This window comes from Bubalus kerabau, chromosome 5 (assembly GCF_029407905.1).
Source record: "Bubalus kerabau isolate K-KA32 ecotype Philippines breed swamp buffalo chromosome 5, PCC_UOA_SB_1v2, whole genome shotgun sequence".
Taxonomy (NCBI): Eukaryota; Metazoa; Chordata; class Mammalia; order Artiodactyla; family Bovidae; genus Bubalus; species Bubalus kerabau.
This window is the reverse complement of record NC_073628.1, coordinates 9,629,817-9,649,705: the sequence shown is the minus strand read 5'-3', so window position 1 is coordinate 9,649,705 and position 19,889 is coordinate 9,629,817. Positions and strand designations below refer to the sequence as shown.

Below are 19,889 nucleotides of genomic sequence, written 5' to 3'. Positions count from 1 at the left end.
CTTGTGAGTACTTGTTCTCTGTGTTTAGAATAATGTAAAATAAACACAGGTTCATTATTCAGGTAGCCAGCTTTTATTCATTCTTTTAGCAAATAGTGATTGCTGATTTTTTAAAATTGTCAATTACTTACAATTTGAGGACACTGAAATTAACAAACTGATTATGGATTTTACTATCACAAAACTTAAGTTTTGTGTGAATTTTTATATTTAGCCAAGTTAATACTTGATATAAATTGTGGAAAATTATTCTTGGTCACATGTTCTTAGCCTCTGTGCAAGTTGGAAATACTTATATTTATTTAAAAAATTCCATGTCCTGGATTCTTATGAAAGAAACAAACCAAATACATTTTATTCCATGTGTAAAATCCAGGCATCAGTAATGAAAAAAAAATCCCCTCAATATTTTCAATGTGTGGCAAAGTTTGAGAACCAGTGAGGCACACGGTGCTACGTGAGTATGATTTGCCATGATAGAACTTAGAGGATTTAGTTGAGGATTTAGAGAATTCCGTGCTTAAGCTGAGACTTGAGTAATATATGTGAGTAAATGTTCAAAGGAAATCAGAGGCTGTGTTCTCTGAGGGTTGTTAGAGTGAGTGAACGTTCGTTGAGGGATATAAGAAGCTGTGAAGCTCCTCTGTGCTGGTTTCCTTCTCTTCCAGTGGGACCTCATTTGTGATCATCTGTAACAGAAATCAGTGGGTCAATCCCTATACATGGCTGGAGTGCTGGTGGGAGGCCTCATATACGGCCTTCTCTCAGACAGGTGAGTGTCTCCACATCACTGCTGCCCTTCCTCTGGGTGGTTTCACAGTTTTCTATTAACTCTTTCATAAAGAAGTCTTTATTGAGTTCCAATAGGCAGTTTATACTGTTGGTTTCTAGGGAGCTATAGACAGAAATGGAGAATTAGACTCATTGTTACAAATGCAATTTTTAGAGCTCATTGTACTGGACACAGAAATAACATCTCTATTAGGTCGGGGGGCATTTCAGAACAGTAGAGGAGGGTTACGTAAACTTCATTTGTAAAGATGAGCAGAAATTACCAATGAGAAGTGAGAGTAAAGTGCTTCAAGACAGGAGGTTCAATCTTTTTAGAGAAACAATATTGCAGGTTTATATGTTATGACTCTATGTTAATTCACTCCTTGACTCTGTGAACTAAATGCCTGTGGATTCTCATATTGGTCCTGCTGTCATAGTACCCCCCATATTCATTTCTAGAAAACTTTGGTGTTTAGTGAGACGGTTCTGAAGCTGAATTAAGAAATAATTGTGACTATAACCTGGATGTTTGGTTTTGCTTAAAAAACCTCATTAGAGGTAATACTTCCAGCCACGTGAGTTAACTAATCTGTAAACCTCAGGTGATATAATTTGTGTTGTGAGACATTTGGGTTATCTTGTACCTGGCAGTGGTCATCCAAAAGTAAGAGAACAACTGTGGCAGCCACACATCAAGTCCTCTGTAGGAGAAGTGGGAGGCTTAAAATATCCCTTGTCTGTAAGCCTAATATCATTTCCTCTTACATCTGAAAATTGTGAACTCTAAATGTATCACCTCTGTGTAATTCATAAAAGATTTCAGAGCTGAAGTGCTCATATTGGCCAGTCTTCTGACTGAGCCTTTTATGATGATTCACAACCAATGCTGATTGATCAATTTATTTTATTTTATTTTATTATTTATTTATTTTTTTACTTTACAATATTGTATTGGTTTTGCCATACATCAACATGCATCCACCACGGGTGTACATGTGTTAGATAATACTGATGTGTGGTGATGCTTATAGATATGTGTTTGTTAGTATGTTATGACAGAAAATGAGAGAAGAAAATTCAGTGAAGAAGCAGGAAACTTATAGCTCAGTCAAAGATTTTGAACTAAAAATAGATAAAAAGCTCTGGACATTGGTATCAAAAGCAAAAATAGACAAGTGGGGTTATGTCAAACCAGAAACTTCTCCATTGCAAAGAAAATGATCAGCAAAATGAAATGGAAACCTACAGAATAAGAGAAAATATTTGAAAAACATATGTCTGATAAAGAATTAATATCCAAAGAAAGTATTACAACAAATAAGAAAAGCTTTCAAATATCCTGATATTTAAAATGGCATAGGACCTCAGTCAATATTTCTCCAAAGAACATATAGAAATAGTCAATCAGTATATGAGAAGACTCTTTTTTTTTTAATTTTATTTTATTTTTAAACTTTACATAATTGTATTAGTTTTGCCAAATAACATCACTAATAACCAGAGAAATAGAAATCAAAAGAACAGTGAGATATATCCTCATGCTGGTTCTGATGGCTATTATATCTAAGATACTATTGCCAAGGAGATTTTCCTTTTCTTTCTTCCAGGAGTTTTACTGTTTTGGGGTAATGTTTAAGTCTTTAGTTCACTTTTAGTGAATTGAAAAATTTTTTGTAAGTTTTCAGAATTTTATATATATAATTTCATATCATATGCAAAGTCAATATAATTCCTCCTTTCCAGTGGATGCTTTTTTCTTTTTTCTTGCCTTATAGCTCTGACTAGGGCTTCCAGGATTATGTTGATAGGAGGGGTGTGAGCTGGCACCTCCTTTCCGCTCCTGAACTGAGAGGAAAATCTTTCAACCTGTCCATACTAAGTACGCTGTTATCTGAAGACTCATCATAATGTTGATGTGCATTGCTTCTATCCCCAATTGATTGAGTATTTTTATCACAAAAAGATGTTGTATTATGTCAAATGGCTTTTCCTGCATCTTTTGAGATGATCATATTATTATTATTTTTTCTTTTTTTTTTAATTTTATTTTATTTTTAAACTTTACATAACTGTATTAGTTTTGCCAAATATCAAAATGAATCCGCCACAGGTATACATGTGTTCCCCATCCTGAACCCTCCTCCCTCCTCCCTCCCCATTCCATCCCTCTGGGTCGTCCCAGTGCACCAGCCCCAAGCATCCAGTATCGTGCATCGAACCTGGACTGGCAATCATATTATTTTTATTTTTCGTTCTATTAATGTTGTATATCGCATACATTGAATTGTGTATGTTGAACTCCAGGCATCCTAAGGATAAATGCCACTTGATTCTAGTGTATAATCCTTTTAGTGTGCTGTTGAATTCGGTTTCTAATATCTTGTTAAGAAATTTTTGCATCTATATGCAGCAGAGATGTTGGTCTGTAGTTTTCTTGCAATGTCCTTATCTAGCATGAAAATGGTGGTCTTTTCCTGTGAGTTTGAGAGTGTACTCGCCTCTTTAATTTTTTGGAAATGTTTGAGAAGAATTGGTGTTAATTGTCATTTGAATGTGTGGGAATATTCACCTGTGAAACCATCTGGTCCTACCTTTTAAAATTTAAATATAGTTGATTTGTAGCATTATATTACCTTCAGGTACACTAAATTATATTTCAATATTTTATAGATTATGCTCCATTTAAAGTTATTATGAATTAATGGTTACATTTTTCTGTGCTGTACAGTAGATCCTGTGGTTTATTTATTTTATACATAAAGGCACATTTATACATAAGAGATACATTTGTATCTTTTAATCCCATCCTAGTTTGTCTTCTGTATCTGTGAGGCTGTTTCTGTATTGTTACATCCATTCTTTTCTATTAGTTTTTGATTTCACATATAAGTAATAGAGTACTTGTTTTTCTCTGTCTCCGTCATTTCATTAAGCACGTAGGTTCATCCACGTTGTTGCAAATGACAGAATTTCCTTCTTCTCTAAAGCTGAATGATATTCCATTGTATATATGCACTGTATCTTGTTTGTTCATTCATCTGTTAATGGCCACTTAGGTTGCTTCCATGTCTTGGCTATTATAAATAATGTTTCAGTGAACACTGGGATGCATGTATCTTTTTGAATTATTATTGTTGTTGTTGTTGTTGTTTTTCTGGTATGTACCCAGGAGTGGTATTGCTAGATCATATAGTAGTTCTATTTTAATTTTTTGAGGTGCCTCCATATTGTTTTATACAGTTTTTGCACCAATTTACATTCCCACCAATATTTCATGAAAGTTCCCTTTTCTCCATACTTCTGCCAACAGATGTTATTTTTGTCTTTTCCTTGATAGTGATCCTGATATGTATAAGGTGATATCTCAGCGTGCTTTTGATTTTCATTTTTCTAGCAAATAATGAGGGAGAAGGCAATGGCACCCCACTCCAGTACTCTTGCCTGGAAAATCCCATAGACAGAGGAGCCTGGTAGGCAGCAGTCCATGGGGTCACTAAGAGTCAGACATGACTGGACAGCTTCACTTTCAATTTTCACTTTCATGCATTGGAGAAGGAAATGGCAGCCCATTCCAGTGTTCTTGCCTGGAGAATCCCAGGGACGGGGGAGCCTGGTGGGCTGCCGTCTATGGGGTTGCACAGAGTCGGACACGACTGAAGTGACTTAGCAGCAGCAGCAGCAACTAATGATGTTGAGCATTTTTCATCTTCCCATGGGCCATCGGTATGTCCTCACTGGAAAAATGTCTATTTAGATCTTCTGATCATTTTAAAAATTGAATTATTAAAAAAAATTGAGTTATTTACTTTTTGATACTGAATTACATGAACTGTTTAAATATTTTTGATAGTAACTACATTTTGTATGGGGTAAGGTAGTTCAGATTTTCTATTTTTATGACAGATAAATAGGAATTTATCCATTTATTCTAGCTTATCAACTTTATTCTTTATAAATGTCAGTAGCAGTCTCTTAAAATCCTCTGTATTTCTGTGGTATTAGCTGAAATGTCTCCTTTTTAAAAAAATTTGAGTCTTCTTTCACTTTTTTAGTTTAGATAAAGTTTGTCAATTTTGTTCACTTTCTTAAAAAATAATCTCGGGTTTTTTGATGTTATTATTGATTTTCTGGTTTCCATTTATTTTATTTCTGATCTTCCCTTTGTTATGTAATTCTTTCTGCTAACTGTGGGATTGTTTCTCTCTCTTTTTTCTGTTCCTTGAGGTTAAAGTAATGTAATTTGAGAAGTTTCTTTTTCATAACTGCCTTATCTATTGCTATAAAGTTCATTCTTAGAGCTGGTTTTGCAGCATTTCGCAAGTCTTGATGTGTTGTATTATCATTCTTGTTTGTTTCAAGATGTTGGGGATTTCTCTTTTGAATTATTTTATGTCTCATTGGTTTTTTAGTTAATTTTTATATATTTTAAAATTTCCAATTTTCCATCTGTTATTTATTTCTAGCTTCATTTTATTGTAGTTAGTCACAAAGATACTTGACAAAATTTCAAAAATTCTTAACTAAGACTTTTTTTGTGACATGGTATATAATCTATTTCAGAAAATGTTTGCTGTGCACTTAAGCATGTGTATTCTGCTGCTGTTGGATGAAATGTGCTTTGTATCTGTTAGGGCTGTTTGCTCTAAAGTATAATACAAGTTTATTGTGTTTTTATTGACTTGCAGTCTGGATGATCTCTTTCCATTGTCAAAAATGTGGTATAGAATTTCCCTCTTATCATTGTATTGTCTATTTCTCCCTTCATATATGTTGTTGTTTGTTGTTCAGTCACTAAGTCATATCTGACTGTGACCCCATGGATTGCAGCATGCCAGGCTTCCATGTCCTTCACTATTTTCTGGGGTTGCACAAACTTGTGTCCATTATGTCAATGATGCCATCCAACAATCTCATATTCTGCCACCCTCTTCTCCTATCCTCAATCTTTCCCAGCATTGGGGTCTTTCCCAATGAGTTGGCTCTTTATGTCAGGTGGCCAAAGTACGGGATCTTCAGTTTTAGCATCAGTCCTTCCAATGAATATTCAGGACTGATTTCCTTTAGGATTGACTGGTTTGATCTTGCTATCCAAGGGACTCTCAAGAGTCTTCTCCACCACCGCATTTAGAAAGCACCCATTCTTTGGCTCTCAGTCTTCTTAATGGCTCAACTGTCACATCCATACATGACTACTGCAAAAACCATAGCTTTGACTATATGGACCTTTGTCAGCAAAGTGAAGTTTCTGCCTTTTAATATGCTCTCTAAGTTTGTCATAACTTTCTTTAAAAGGTGCAACCTTCTTTTATTTTCATGGCTTCAGGGACCATCTGCTGTGATTTGGGAGCCCAAGATCATAAAATCGGTCACTGTTTCTACTTCTTACCCATCTATTTGCTATGAAGTGATAGGACCAGATGCCATGATCTTGGTTTTGTGAATGTTGAGTTTTAAGCCACCTTTTTCATTCTCCTCTTTCACTCTCACCAAGAAGCTCCTTAGTTCCTCTTCACTTTCTGCCATTAGAGTGCTATCATCTGCATATCTGAGGTTGTTGATATTTCTCCTGGCAGTCTTGATTCCAGGTTGTGATTCATTCAACCTGGCCTTTCACATGATATACTCTGCATAAACTTAAATAGACAGGGTGACAATATACAGCCTTGATGGAATCCTTCCTCAATTTTGAACCAGTTCATTGTTCCATGTCTTGTTCTAACTGTTGCTTCTAAACTTGCACGTAGATTTCTCAGGAGACAGATAGAGTGGTCTGGTGTTCCCATCTCTTTAACATTTTCCCACAGTTTGTTGTGATCCATACAGTCAGAGGCTTTAGAATAGTCTGGGGAGCAGAAGTAGATGTTTTTCTGGAACTCCCTTGCTTTCTCTATTATCCAATGGATGTTGGCAATTTGATCTCTGATTCTTCTGCCTTTTCTAAACTCAGCTTGTACATCTGGAAGTTCTCGGTTACCTATTGCTGAAGCCTAACTTGAAGGATTTTGAGCATAGTCTTACTAGCATGAGAAAAGAACACAATTGTCCAGTAGTGAAAGGTTGTTGTTGAATCACGCGAATACACCGGGATTCTTGGCCCCCGGAGGAGAAGAATTCAATCCGGGGCCAGAGACGAGGCTTGATCACTCAGAGCTTTTGTGTAATAAAGTTTTATTAAAGTATAAAGGAGATAGAGAAAGCTTCTGACATAGGCATCAGAAGGGGGCAGAAAGAGTACCCCCTTGCTAGTCTTCAGCTGGATGTTATATAGTCACTAGCAGTCTGTTAATGAAAGAAAGGAATGTCTTATAATTCAGAATAGCACCAGGCCCCTCGCCCATAAGATGCATTTTGGGATAATCTTGGCACCAAATGGTTTATCTTGGGCCATAAAATAATTAACTTGAATCTTAAGGAAGGGCAGACCACCATACAAATAGTTTCATTTACATAGATTAGGGGAACAATATCTGAGTATAACATACTGGTTTGTCAAGTAGGTTTTGGGCCAAGAGGCGGAACCGACTTGGAGACCGAGTTTGGGGTAAAGGCGTAGTACATTAGCATAGCTTAAGACAAACATTTCCATAAGAAAAAGGCATTGGTTATCTCTAGGCTCAAGAATAGCTAACTTCAGGTGAAACCAGGTGTCATTATGGCAACACAGTATTTTAAGAGAAACCTCTCTTTAAATTTGTATAGAGAAGGAAAAAAATATTGCTAGTTTGTTTCCTCCTGCCACTTAAGAGAGATAAAAATGTCTGACACTTGCAGGCTATTTCCTCCATTTGGAGACCCCTGGCCTTCCTGCCTGTTACCCTCTCAGTAGTCTGAACATTCTTGGGCTTCCCTGGTAGCTCAGTGGTAAAGAAATCACCTGTAAATCAGGAGCCACAGGATATGCTGGTTCTAGTTCTGTGTTGGAAAGATTGAGGGCATGGCAACTCATTCTAGTATTCTTGCCTTGAGAATCACAGGCCTGGACAGAGGATCATGGTGGGCTACAGTCCACAGGGTTGCAAAGAGTTGGACATGACTGAAGTGATTTAGCATGCACATTGAGCATTCTTTGGCACTCCTCTTCTTTGGGATTGAAAGGAAAACTGACCTTTTCCTGTCCTATGGTCCTACCAAACATTTAAAGTAGAATCAATACCAACCCATCTTAAATTTATCCATACAAATAGAAGGTGGGATAATATTTTAAAATTTATTTACTAGGCCAGCATCCTACTGATACTATAATGAAAAAACAGCAAAGTAAAGCTATAGGACAATATCAATGGTAAACATAGATGCAAAAATCCTCATTAAAATACTAATAAACCAAATTCAATGACACAGTAAAGCATTTTATACCATGAACAAGTGGTTTTTACCCCAAGGATGCAAGAATGGTTCAAAACATGCAAATCATTCAACATGATACAGCATATTAACAGAATACAGGATCATATCAATAGATGGTTAAAAAATTGAAAATATTCAGCATCTTGCATGATGAGATATTTGCTATGACCAGTGTATTCTCTTGACAAAACTCTGTTAGCCTTTTACTTGCTTCATTTTGTACTCCAAGACCAAACTTGCCTGTTACTCCAGGTATCTCTTGACTTCCTTGCATTCCAATCCCCTATGATGGAAAGGACATCTTTTTCTGTGTTTGTTCTAGAAGATGCTGTAAGTTTTCATAGAACCAGTCAACTTCAGTTTCTTCAGTATCAGTAGTTGGGGCATAGACTTGGATTACTGTGATGTTGAATGGTTTGCCTTGGCAACAACTGAGGTCCTTTCATCGCTTTTGAAATTGCACACATGTACTGCATTTTGGACTATTTAACTATGAGGGCTCCTCTATACCTTCTAAGGGATTCTTGTCCACATTAGTAGATACAATTGCCATCTGAATTAAATTCTCCCATTTCCATCCATTTGAGTTCACTGATGCCATCTTCTGTTTTACCATGTCCAATTTACCTTGATTCATAGACCTTAAATTCCAGGTTCTAATATTATGTTGTTCTTTAGAGCATCAGACTTTGTTTTTACCACCAGACACATCCGCAACTGAGTTTCGTTTGAGCTTTGGCCCAGTTGTTTAATTTTTTCTGGAGTTCTTTGTTATTGCCCTTCATTCTTTCCTAGTAGCATATTGGACATCTTCTGACCTGGGGGCTCATCTTCTGGTGTCATATTTTTTTATGTTTTCATAATGCTCGTGGGGTTCTTGTGGCAAGAATACTGGAGTGGTTTGCCATTTCCTCCTCCAGTGGACCATGTTTTGCCAGAACTCTTTACTATGACTCATCAGTCTTTGGTGGCCCTGCATGACATGGCTCCTAGTTTCATTGAGTTACACAAACACCTTCACCATAACAAGGCTGTGATTCATCAGAAATCTTATCAGTTGCAGTAATACGAATAAATAAATTATTATACTATGAATGTATTATTACACTACATGAATAAACATGACACAAGACACATACTGCATGACTAACTTATATGTCGATTATGAAATACTTGAATCAGAGGAAGATAATGTAGAGAAGTGATTGTCAAGATTTTGGAGGTGAGAGAAATGGGAAGATGTTGGTCAAAGGGTATAAAGTTTCAGTCTTGCAAGATGAATATATCCTGGTCATGTATGGCACAGTTGTTTTTCAGTTGCTAAGTTGTGTGCAACTCTTTGCGACCCCATGGACTACACCATGCCTGGCTCCCACGTCCTTTCCTGTCTCCCGGAGTTTGCTCAGATTCATGTCCACTGAGTAGATGATGCTATCTAACCATCTCATCCTTTGCCTCTCTCATTCCTTTTGCCTTCAATCTTTCTCAGCATCAGGGTCTTTTTCTTTTTCTTTTTAAATATAAATTTATTTATTTTAATTGGAGGTTAATTACTTTACAATATTGTATTGATTTTGCCATACATCAACATGAATCTGCCACAGGTATTTTTCAATGAGTAGGTATAGTTAATAATTTACTGTATACTCAAAACTTGCAAGAGACTAGATCATGAGTGCTCTCTCACACACAAAAATTGTATCTGACATGATGGGTGTGTTAATAAGCTTGGTTGAAGTGATTGCTTCACAATATACATATATCAAATCATCACACTGAACATCTTCAGTTCAGTTCAGTTCAGTCACTCAGTCATGTCTGACTCTTTGTGACCCCATGAATTGCAGCACGCCAGGCCTCCCTGTCCATCACCAACTCCCGGAGTTCACCCAAACTCATGTCCGTCGAGTTAGTGATGCCATCCAGCCATCTCATCCTCTGTTGTCCCCTTCTCCTCCTGCCCCCAATCCCTCCCAGCATCAGAGTCTTTTCCAATGAGTCAACTCTTCGCATGAGGTACATATATGCAATTTTATTTGCTTTTGTCAATTATACCTCAATAAAGTGGACAAATTACCAATGGATTTGAATACATACATTTCTTTACAAAGAAGATATACAACTTGTAAGAAGCACATGAAAAGAAGCACAACAGCATCACTTGTTAAGCCATACCAATCAAAACTATATTGAAACCCCAATATATAATATAGATAACTAATAAAGACCTACTCATAAAAAAAGCAAGAGAGTTCCAGAGAAACATCTATTTCTTCTTTATTGACTATGCCAAAGCCTTTGACTGTGTGGATCACAATAAACTGTGGAAAGTTCTGAAAGAGATGGGAATAGTAGACCACCTGACCTGCCTCTTGAGAAATCTGTATGCATGTCAGGAAGCAACAGTTAGAACTTGACATGGAACAACAAATTGGCTCCAAATAAGAAAAGGAGTTTGTCAAGGCTGTATATTGTCACCCTGCTTATTTAGCTTATATGCAGAGTACGTTGTGAGAAATGCTGGGCTGGGTGAAGCACAAGATGGAATCAAGATTGCCGGGAGAAATATCAGTAACCTCAGATATGCAGGTGACACTACTGTTATGGCAGAAAGTGAAGAGGAACTAAAAAGCCTCTTGATGAAAGCGAAAGAGGAGAGTGAAAAAGTTGCCTTAAAGCTCAACATTCAGAAAACTGAGATCATGGCATCCGGTCCCACCACTTCATGGCAAATAGATGGGGAAACAGTGGCTGACTTTATTTTTTGGGGCTCCAAAATCACTGCAGATGGTGACTGCAGCCATGAAATTAAAAGACGCTTACTCCTTGGAAGGTAAGCTGTGACCAACCTAGACAGCATATTAAAAAGCAGAGACATTATTTTGTCAACAAAGGTCTGTCTCGTCAAGGCTATTGCTTTTCCAGTAGTCATGTATGGATGTGAGAGTTGGACTATAAAGAAAGCTGAGCGCCAAAGAACTGATGCTTTGGAACTGTGGTATTGGAGAAGACTCTTGAGGATCCCTTGGTCTGCAAAGAGATCCAACCATTCCATAATAAAGGAGATCAGTCCTGAGTGTTCATTGGAAGGACTGATGTTGAACCTGAAACTCCAATACTTTGGCCATGTGATGTGAAGAGCTGACTCATTTGAAAAGACCCTGATGCTGGAAAAGATTGAAGGTGGGAGGAGAAGGGGACGACAGAGGAAGAGATGGTTGGATGGCATCATCAATTCAATGGACATAAGTTTGAGTAAACTCTGGGAGTTGGTGATGGACAGGGAAGCCTGGTGTGCTCTGGTCCATGGGAGTCGGACACAACTGAGTAATTGAACTGAACTGAGCTGAAAGACCTACTGTATAGCAGAGGGAGTTGGAGAAGGGAATGGCAACCCACTCTAGGATTTTTGCCTGGAGAATCCCATGGCCAGAGGAGCTTGGTGGGCTACAATCCATTGGGTCGCAAAGAGTTGGACACAACTGAGTGACTAACACACATGTACACACATAGCAGAGGGAAATCTACTCCATACTCTGTAATAACCTATATGGGAAAAGAATCTAGAAAAGAGTAGAGTCCCTTGGACAGCAAGGAGATCATACCAGTCAATCCTAAAGGAAATCAACCCTGAATATTCATTGGAAGGACTAATGCTGAAGCTGAAGCTCCAACACTGGCCACCTGATGCAAAGAGCTGACTCTTTGGAAAAGACCTTCATACTGGAAAAGATTGAAGGCAGAAGGAGAAGGGAGTAACAGAGGATGAGATGGTTGGATGGCATCAGTGACTCAATGGACATGAGTCTGAGCAAATTCTGGGAGATAACGAAGGACAGGAAAGCCTGTTTTGCTGCAGTCCTTGGGGTCACAAAGAGTTGAATTCGACTTAGTAACTGAACAACAACATGTTTATGTATAACTGACTCACACTGCTGTACAGCAGAAACTAGCACAACATTGTAAATCAACTATACTCCAACTTAAAAAATCTAAATTGTATGGCAAAACCAATACAATGTTGTAAAATAACTAGCCTCCAATTAAAATAAATAAATTTATATTTAAAAAATCTAAATTGAAACCAGTTCAAACACACTAGGATGACTAGAATAACAAACAGTAAAAATCAGAAATAAGAGTGAGATGGTAGTTCAAGAGGATATGTAATTCACCCTCCCACCTGAACACATGAAAAACTACATTTCACACCAGTCAGAATGGCTGCGATCCAAAAGTCTACAAGTAATAAATGCTGGAGAGGGTGTGGAGAAAAGGGAACCCTCTTACACTGTTGGTGGGAATGCAAACTAGTGCAGCCACTATGGAGAACAGTGTGGAGATTCCTTAAAAAACTGGAAATAGACATGCCTTATGATCCAGCAATCCCACTGCTGGGCATACACACAGAGAAAACCAGAAGGGAAAGAGACACGAGTACCCCAATGTTCATCGCAGCACTGTTTATAATAGCCAGGACATGGAAGCAACCTAGATGTCCATCAGCAGACGAATGGATAAGAAAGCTGTGGTACATATACACAATGGAGTATTATTCAGCCATTAAAAAGAATACATTTGAATCAGTTCTAATGAGGTGGATGAAACTGGAGCCTATTATACAGAGTGAAGTAAGCCAGAAAGAAAAACACCAATACAGTATACTAACGCATATATATGGAATTTAGAAAGATGGTAACAATAACCCTGTGTACGAGACAGCAAAAGAGACACTGATGTATAGAACAGTCTTATGGACTCTGTGGGAGAGGGAGAGGGTGGGAAGATTTGGGAGAATGGCATTGAAACATGTGTAACATCATGTATGAAATGAGTTGCCAGTCCAGGTTCGATGCACGATACTGGATGCTTGGGGCTGGTGCACTGGGACGACCCAGAGGGATGGAATGGGGAGGGAGGAGGGAGGAGGGTTCAGGATGGGGAACACATGTATACCTGTGGCGGATTCATTTTGATATTTGGCAAATCTAATACAGTTATGTAAAGTTTAAAAATAAAATAAAATTAAAAAAAAAAAAAAAAAAAAAGAAAAACTACATCCATGTATGGAACGATCCTCAGCAAGTGCTATTGGGAAAGTAGCATAAGGACTTCCCTGGCAGCCCAGTGATTAAGACTTTACCTTCCAGGGCAGGGATTGTCAGTTTGATCCCTGGTCAGGAAATTAAGATCCCATATGCGTTGAGGCCTAAAAACCAAAACATAAAACAGAAGCAATATTTAATAAAAGACTTTAAAAGATGGTCCATATCAAAGAAAATACGGGCAGGGAGGTGGGAGGAGGGTTCAGGATTGGGAACACATGTACACCCGTGGCGGATTCATGTTGATGTATGGCAAAACCAATACAATATTGTAAAGTAATTAACCTCTAATTAAAATAAATAAATTTAAATTAAAAAAAAGAGATACATTTGACATCTTTAGCATTATTATTTCTGGAAATGTATTTTGCTTTGAAATTTATTTGATGTTAGTATAAATATTCCAGCTTATTATTATTACTATTTGTGTTGTATATATTTTTTGCCAATTTAGTTTTAATCTATAATAATGTAAGTACTATTGTGGGAAGCGTGGACTTCCCTGGTGGCTCAGATGGTAAAGAATATGCCTATGATGCAGGAAAAGCAAAAAATTAAGTTTTCAAAGAGTCCATTCTGGTAATTTCTATCAGTTGAAATTAGTTTGATATGATTGCTACATTTTTTGTCTATCAAGTCATTTTGTGTTTTCTAAATTATTTTCTTTATGATAATGATTACATATATGATTATTTGATGTGTTTGTTCCTATGTTGTACATTTTCTGTTTTTGGAGGAACTGTTTGAATAACTTAAAAATTTCATTTAAATATTGCAGAGGAATTCCTGATCCCAAATGTGTTTATCTGTTTTTATTATTGGATATATAGATTTGCATATCCTGTTTAGTCCTAGATGTCTCCACTAAGACTCTGTTTTCATGACTCTCAATGAAACAGAAAATTTATTTTTCCTTCTTTGTTCTTTATCTTTTCCTGTTCATTCTCCATCTTACATAGTTCTTTTCTCTGAGAGATTTATATAATATCCTCTATCTGTGTTGTAGTACTTTTACATTCTGTTCTAGAAAAGAATATTGCTTAGACTAATAAATCCAGATTCAACAAAGAGTGGTCCTTACATAAACCTCTTACAACTTTGTTGCATTTCCCACCAGTCTTTTGTATCAGTTAGCCTTAATCTGTCTGATCCTAGAGACCCAAGTACACTTTTAGCTCTTTTGTGGTCTACACACTGGATAGACTATCTAGTTTGTTAAATATGTAAGTTAGTACAATATGTGATTACAGTATGTTACAATTTCCAACATTATAGTTCTCTTTATATGCTAGATGACAGAGTCCATTAGTGATTGGAGGATGAAATTTTGGTATTGCTAGTGTACATTTGTAGCAAGGAATTTTATTTGAGGAGATTTCCATTGCTGATTTAGCTCTTGATTTTTCAAGCATTCAGGTACAAAGAATCATTTGTTAAAGCATTCTTTACATTTCAGTGTATGCTTTTGCTTTCTTAATGTTTTGCCCCAAATTATCATTGCTTTCATATTCTAACTGCCTTCTGTTTCTTAGGTTTGGGCGGAAGTTGATTCTCAGGTGCTGTTTGCTCCAGCTGGCCATCTCTGGGACCTGTGCAGCCTTTGCTCCCACCTTCATCATTTACTGCTCCCTACGCTTCTGGTCAGGTTGTTCTGCAGTGGTCATCTTATCAAATAACGGTATGCTCGGTAAGTTGACAATTTTGATATCCTCCATTTTCCAAACCTTTAAATTTCTTCATCTAACATTACTACCTCAATTTTGTTTCTTTCAGTTGCAGAGTGGACCAGATCCCAGTCAAAAGCCATGGTAATAACATTGACATCCTGTTTTCTTAGTATTGGACAGATAATGCTGGGAGGACTGGCTTTTGTCTTTCGAGAGTGGCGCACCCTACAGCTGGTGGTGTCTGTACCTTTCTTTGCCTTCGTTCTCTTCTCAAGGTAAAAGTCTTCTCTCTCACTCTGACTTAAGGGAACTGGGGTGAAAATACATATTGAATTGGAATATATTGACTTCCTTATTCCCTGGGCCCTTTCTTATTGTTAGGATATAAAACCCATATTTCTCATCTGTTCATTCTATACAATTTGAGATTCCAGGAGCAGATTTGTTGTTGTCATTCATTTGCTAAGTCATCTCTGACTCTTTGCAACCTCAAAGACTGTAGCATGCTAGGCTCCTTTGCCTTCCACTGTCTTCTGGGGTTTCCTCCAATTCATGTCTATTGAGTCAGTGATGCTATCTAACCATCTTATCCTCTGCCTCCTCCTTCTCCTTTTGCCTTCAATCTTTCCGAGTACCAAGTCTTTTCCAATGAATCATTTCTCCACATCAGGTAGCCAAAGTATTGGAGCTTCAGCTTCAGCATCAGTCCTTTCAGTGAATATTTTGGGTTGATTTCCTTTAGGATTGACTGGTTTGATCTTGCTGTCCAAGGGACTCTCGAGTCTTCGCCAGCACCACAGTTCAAAAGCATCAGTTCCTTTGGTGCTCAGCCTTCTTTATGGTCCAATTCTCACATGCGCCTGTGATTACTGGAAAACCTATAACTTTGACTATATGGACCTCTATCAGCAAAATGATGTTTCTGCTTTTTAATATGCTGTCTAGGCTTGTCATAGCTTTCCTTTCAAGTAGCTAGTATCTTTTAATTTCATGGTTGCAGTCAAAGGTCTACAGTGATTTTGGACCCCAAGAAAATAAAATCTGTCACTGCTTCCACTTTTTCCCTTTCTATTTGTTATGAAGTGATGGGACAAGATGCCATGATTTTAGTATTGTTTAAAGACCTGGATAAGAATTATTGATCGGATTGTTTTAGAAAACCAACATCAAAACACTGACAAGATATGTCAATACAGATTGGACATTTTAGGGTAAATTCACTGTATTTCCTACCTGCTTGTAGGTAACTAGGTAAGGTGGAGAAACTATCCTGATCATAAGACATGCACATCAGACTGAAAAAGGACTTCCACACTATTTAACCGAACTGTGGTAAATAGCTTTAAAGTAAGGCAGGCATCATGTGAGGCCTAAGCAAAACATTTTTTAATTTAATTAACTACCTGACCTATTTACAATATTTTTTTTCCTATTCTCTTAGAATGGGACTGGTGATGGGACCAGATGCTATGATCTTCGTTTTTTAAATGTTGAGTTTTAAGCCAGCTTTTTCACTCTCTTCTTTCACCTTCATCAAGAGGCTCTTTAGTTCCTCTTCACTTTTTGCCATTAGGGTGGTGTCATCTGCATATCTGAGGTATTGATATTTCTCCTGGCAATCTTGATTCCAGCTTGTGATTCATCTAGCCAGGCTTTTCACATGATGTCCTTGCTGTGGCTAGGACTTCCAAAACTATGTTGAACAGTGTCTAGAGTGAACGTCCTTGTTTTGTTCCTGGCCTTAGGGGAAAGGCTTTCAGGTTTTCACCATTGAAAATAAAGTGTGCTGTGTATTTCTCCTATATGGCCTTTATTATGTTGAGGTAGGTTCCTTCTATGCTCACTTTCTGGGAAGTTAATCATAAACGGGTGTTGAATTTTGTCAAAAACTTTTCTGCTTCTATGGAAATTGTCTTATGGCTTTTATCTTTTAATTTGTGACTGTGGTGTATCACATTGATTGATTTTTGTGTAAGCATTCTTGTATCCCTGGGATAAACCCCACTTGATCACAGTGTATGATCCTTTTAATGTGCTGTTAGATTCATTTTGCTAGTATTCTGTTGAGGATTTTTGCATCTATGTTCACCAGTGATTTTGCCCTGTAATTTTCTTTTTTTGTGTGATGTCTTTGTCTGGTTTTGGTATCTGGGTGATGATGGCCTGTAGAATGAGTTTGGGAGTGTTCCTCTCTGCAATTTTTTTGAAAGTGTTTGAGAAGGATAGACGTTAGCTTTTCTCTAGACATATGATATAATAGAAATCACCAGTGAAACCATCTGGCTCTGGACTTTGGTTTGTTGGAAGGTTTTTGATCACAGTTTCAATTTCAGTGCTTGTGATTCATCTGTTCATATTTTCTATTTCTTCGTGGTTCAGTCTTGGAAAGTTGTACTTTTCTAAGAGTTTTCCCGTGTCTTCCACATTGTCTGTTTTATTGGCATATAGTTGCTCATAGTAGTCTCTTTTGATCCTTTGTATATTTGTGGTATCTCTTGTAACTTCTCCTATTTCATTTCTAGTTTTATTGATTTTAGTCTTCTTCCTGTTTTCTTGATGAGTCTGGATAATGGTTTATCCATTTTTCTCAAAAAGTAGCTTTTAAAAAAATATATAAATTTATTTATTTTAATTGGAGGTTAATTACTGTATAATATTGTATTCGTTTTGCCATACATCAACATGAAACTGGAGCCTATTATACAGAGTGAAGTGAGCCAAAAAGAAAAACACCAATACAGTATACTAACGCAGCTTTTAGTTTTATTGATCATCACTATTATTTTCTTCATTTATTTATGCTCTGATTTTTATGATTTCTTTCCTTCTACTAACTTTGCCCCCTTTTTATTCTTCTTTTTCTAATTGCTTTAGGTGTAAGTTTAGGTTCTTTATTTGAGATTTTTCTTGTTTCTTGAAGTAGAATTGTACTGCTATAAACTTTACTCTCACAACTGCTTTTGCTGCATTCTATCGGTTTTGAATGCAAGACCCAGATTTCCCCACAGCCAGTCCCTCCCATCAGGAAGCTTCCACAAGCCTCTTATACTCGTCCATCAGAGCACAGACAGAATGAAAACCACAGTGTCAGAAAACTAACCAAAATTGATCACATGGATCACAGCCTTGTCTAACTCAATGAAACTATGAGTCATGCCATGTAGGATCACGTAAGATGGGCAAGTCATGGTGGAGAGTTCTGACAAAATGTGGTCCACTGAGAAGGGAATGGCAAAGTACTTCAGCATTCTTGCCTTGAGAACCCCATGAACAGTATGAAAAGGCAAAAAGATATGACATTGAAAGTTGAACTCCGCAACTCAGAAGGCGAACAATATGCTGTTGGAGAAGAGTGGAGAAATAGCTCCAGAAAGAATGAAGAGATTGATCCAAAGTGGAAACAATGCCTAGCTGTGGATGTGTCTGGTGGTGAAAGTAAAGTCCAATGCTATAAAGTACAATATTGCATAGGAACCTGGAATGTTAGGTCCATGAATCAAGGTAAATTGGAAGTGGTCAAACAAGAGATGGCAAGAGTGAACATCAAAATTATAGGAATCAGTGAACCAAAATGGACCAGAATGAGCGAATTTAACTCAGATGACCATTATATCTACTACTGTGGGCAAGAATCTCTTAGAAAAAATGGAGTAACCCTCATAGTCAACAAAAGAGTCCAAAATGCAGTACTTGGGTGCAATTTCAAAAATGACAGAATGATCTCTGTTCATTTCCAAGGCAAACCATTTAATATCACAGTAATCCAAGTCTATGTCTCAACCACTAAGGCTGAAGAAGCTGAGGTTGAATAATTCTATGAAGATCTACAAGACCTTCTAGAACTAACACCAAAAAAGATGTCCTTTTCATCATATGGGACTAGAATGCAAAAATAGGAAGTCAAGAGATACCTGGAATAACATGCAAGTTTGGCCTTGGAGTACAAAATGAAGCAGAGCAAAGGCTAACAAAGTTTGGCCAAGAGAATGAACTGGTCACAGCAAACACCCTCTTCCAACAACACAAGAGATGACTCTACATAGGGACATCACAATGGTTAATACCAAAATCAGATTGATTATATTCTTTGTAGGCAAAGATGGAGAAGCTCTATAAAGTCAGCAAAAACAAGACTGGGAGCTGACTGTGGCTCAGATCATGAACTCCTTATTGCAAAATTCAGATTTAAATAGAAGAAAGTAGGGAAAACCCCTAGGCCATTTAGGTATGACCTAAATCAAATCGTTTACAATTATACAGTGGAAGTGACAAATAGATTACAGGGATTAGATCTGATAGACAGAGTTCCAGAAGATCTATGGACAGAGGTTCGTAACATTGTAGGGAGGCACTGATCAAAACCATCCCCAAGAAAAAGAAATGCAATAGTGCAAAATGGTTATCTGAGGAGGCCTTACAAATAGCTGAGAAAAAAGAGATGCAAAAGCAAAGGAGAAAAGGAAAGATATATCCATCTGAATGCAGAGTACCAAAGAATAGCAAGGAGAATTAAGAAAGCCTTTCTAAATGATCAATGCAAAGAAATAGAGGAAAACAATAGAATGGGAAAAACTAGAGACACTTCAAGAAAATTAGAGACACCAGGGGACCATTTCATGCAAAGATGAGCACAAAAAAGGACAGAAAGAGTATGGACCTAAAAAAAGAAGAAGATATTAAAAAGAGATGACAAGAATACATAGAAGAACTGTACAAAAAAGATCTTATTGATCCAGATAACCATGATGTGTTTGCTCACATCCTGGAATGAGTGTCTGTCCAGCCAGACATCCTGGAGTCCAAAGTCAAGCAGGCCTTACAATACATGACTATAAACAAAGTTAGTGGAGGTGATGGAATTCCAGTTGAGCTGTTTCAAATCCTAAAAGATGATGCTGTGAAAGTGCTGCACTCAGTATGCCAGCAAATTTTGAAAACTCTGCAGTGGCCACAGGACTGGAAAAGGTCAGTTTTCATTCCAATCCCAAAGAAAGGC

General features: G+C 37.3%; 1 pseudogene; it reads left to right on the top strand.

The window, feature by feature from the left end:
• Positions 1 to 19,889, top strand: part of LOC129654137 (solute carrier family 22 member 10-like) — a 46,289-nt pseudogene that overhangs the window by 9,160 nt on the left and 17,240 nt on the right.